Source organism: Ylistrum balloti, unplaced genomic scaffold (genome assembly GCF_031769215.1).
Source record: "Ylistrum balloti isolate Yb309-2 unplaced genomic scaffold, AGI_CSIRO_Ybal_v1 Utg369882, whole genome shotgun sequence".
Taxonomy (NCBI): Eukaryota; Metazoa; Mollusca; class Bivalvia; order Pectinida; family Pectinidae; genus Ylistrum; species Ylistrum balloti.
Genome location: NW_026782019.1, coordinates 282484 through 285920, shown reverse-complemented (window position 1 = coordinate 285920; position 3437 = coordinate 282484).

Here is a 3437-nt window from a genome sequence, read left to right as displayed (position 1 = left end):
ATCGTCACACAAGACCGATCTTTGATCTGTTGACCTACATACTTCAAACATCTACCTAATGGCGGTAGGCAGCCAGTGCAAAGTATATGTAAATGGAAAACGAAAATCGGGTTAGGACAAGGGAAATAACTCGTGCATATAAGTCTCCATATTTTCATCTTCGTTAAAACATTTCCAAATTATTTCTAAAAATGATTATTCTTTTCATTTTCAATTGTTTAAAACATGTATTCATTACAACATTTTGCAATAGCAGACCCATCAAATATGTGGTTCAAGTGTTTCAGCTTGCCAATACATGTTTGGAGAAACAACTAGCTCCATCACCTGTACCAGATCTAGAGCACAAGTTTAAGTCCAAGTCTTCAACTTGTTCACCAAGTGATTAGTCTACACTTAACTGTACAGCCAACCCCAACCTGTTTTTTCTCAAAACTTTGTAGTGCTAAATTAATTTCACGTAATTCATTCAAGGAATCAGCCTGTTACATGAATATTAGGTTTTCAATTCTTCCAAAGAAACACTTTTTTTAAGACTTCAACTAGTAATAGTATTATGCATCAAGTGCACAAGTTTGAATCCTTAATTGTTGGGACATTTGATTGAAGGTGTTTTCTATGAAGTCAACTTAAATTTTATATGAGTGCTAAACTCGATAGATTTCAATATATATATATGGTTCCTCATGATTAAGCTTTATATATGACCCATGTAAGTAATCATGCAAGATTTGATCATATCATGTAATCATATCTTGTATCCAAGACAACTTTTCATGAATATTTGCTGGTCTCTATAACCAGAACTGACATATCTTTTGTCTACTTTCAAAATAGGAAATAGCTTTACCCTTAACACCTACATTTTCTCTTGCAGTGTTATAAATTGTTCCCTTAGAAACTTAAATCAATGGTTCAGCTGCTGATGAAAATACTTGTAAAGGCCAGATTAGGTTACAATCTGGTGTGACCAAATTAACCTATTGGTTAACAGGTAAACTTTGCTCTTTAGGCAAGTTGAGCTTAAAGTGAACAAATAAAACAGCAAAACAATATTTTTCTAAAAAATGCATCTTTTATTTTGATGTTGCATTACAGAGTTGCAAATTCATAGTTCAATTACTTATCAAACCATCATGTTTTTGCATTGAAAATTGCACAAAACAAAACTCAATAGATATAACACATATTTTAATGTTTTGAAATCAATATCAATACCTGTTTTGTAATTACAGACATGTACACTGGGAGTATAATTTACCATAGTCTTAAAAGTTAAATTCATTCCCAGGTAAATTCTCTCACATGCTAAATGAGCTCAACATGATTATATCTCCTATATATATATATATATATATATATATATATATAATACTATTTGTATTTATGAAATTTTCTTATTATGCAGTGTCACCAACATCCCTGATTTAGTCATGTCAGCCTGACACTGGCCATAGGGTGATAAATGCTAAAATCACCTTATATTTTCTCATTTTGGTGCTGTACTTGAAATATTCATATCAATTTTATCAACATAACATAGAACATTATCTTAATACATACTGATATGATTTTTATATAATTTAGTTGATCATATGCCTTTTTCCTTGATGACCAATTAAAACACTGTCACCCTTGATTTTTAAGGCTAGGACCGGATATTGTTTGCCACAGTGTTGGCAACACCGATTATGATTTCAATTATTATGTAGATATTCTCCACAAACTGAAGTATTAAAAGTGATCTCTTCAGATGTGCTTAAAACTAGTGTAAATCTTTCTATTAAAAATCGTAATATGCAAAAAAAGTATTGATTAAATAAATGGCAAAATCAGGTTGATGTCAATAGATAACTTACTGGTAAATGTATTCATTTCTTGTAAATGTCAGTAAGTAGCTTTAAACACTTAAGTACTGATGAAGTTATCTGCTTCACAAGCTTTTCATACAGGCACTTATATACATCAAGTCCAATTTTTTTTTTAAATCTAATATGTACATGTATAGGAGTTAAAGGACAAAAATTGGCCTCTTTGAATTTATATATTTATTTTTTTTGTGTATTACACATGGAAAGTTGTTCAACATCACTTTCATCAGTTTTCGTGTTTTAGAACTGAATCTTAGCCCTTTATTTATTTATTTATTTATTTATTTAACATGTGTTACATCCACCATCACAGCCATTCTGGCTTTAAGTGGAGGAATATGTTAACCATCAAACAAATGTATCAATAACAAATCTTAACCAATTAAAACCCGTGTCTTAAACTAATCAAAGCCTGTGTCTTCAGCCAATCAAAACCCGTGTCTTTAACAAATCAAAATTGTATTGTATTTTTCTTTTTATAAAATAATACCTGTAACTATAAACATTCCTGACCCATAAGACATAAACAGTAAAATAAAAATCATGTAGATTGTATCAACATACATTAAAACACTGATCAATGACACTGTAAAAATCACAAACATAAACAAATACATCATAGCGTCTATCTTCTACATATGATAATGAAAACAAATGACTAAACACACATGTACAGCAAATCACAGATTAAATCTTAAATTTTAAACGTCTTCCTGGTTTAACTTTTTTTTATTTTAATTTGTCCCTCAAACCGTAGATCTTTTCTTTTCTCTTCTCCTCTCTCCTCTGTTCTTGCTCTTATTTTCAATAGTAAAATACATTATTATCCTTTCTCCATAACTTGAAAAAATCACTCTTTATTTCTGCTTCTTCTAAATATGCGACAAATGCTAATACCAGAAATAAAACGATTCATTCAAATTCATTAAGAAAGATTAAAAATCATGACTGCCAAAGATTGAATTTTTTTCATTTGCCTTTTTTGAATTAAATCATTTCTACTAGAAATTTTTAATTATTCAAAGACAGAATATTGCAAACTTTAACAATATGTTGTGGACTAACACAAACACTTGTCAGAAAACAATTTATGTTTGACTATCCGAATATTGAGGCTTGTCAATACATTACCAACTGGTTCATTTTTTTGCAGGCATTGTGTACACAATTGAAAAAAACAAAATAAAATGGAATAACAAAATATGACGTGAAGCTACTTTAAAATATACAAAACTGATAAAAGACTAGAGAGGTTCGCTTGTACATACATTGGAGAACTTGCATGACAGCAAAGAAAAGGTCCAGGCACCTCTGGACTTTGCTGCCATATGTATCCTGACACATTTAAATGAAAAGAAAAGGTAAAGGTCAAACCGAGAGCTACAAAGGGAGATAACTAGGATAGCACTGTCACTGTTTATTATACCCTTTTTTGAACAATTGCACTGTTGGTTGATTTATAAAATCAAGTCCAACAAATTTCAATAGTCAGGTGGTCTCCTTTGACAAGACGTGACTTTAACATTTGTATGTTTGTCAGACCTTTTTAATACTAAATTTGAAATG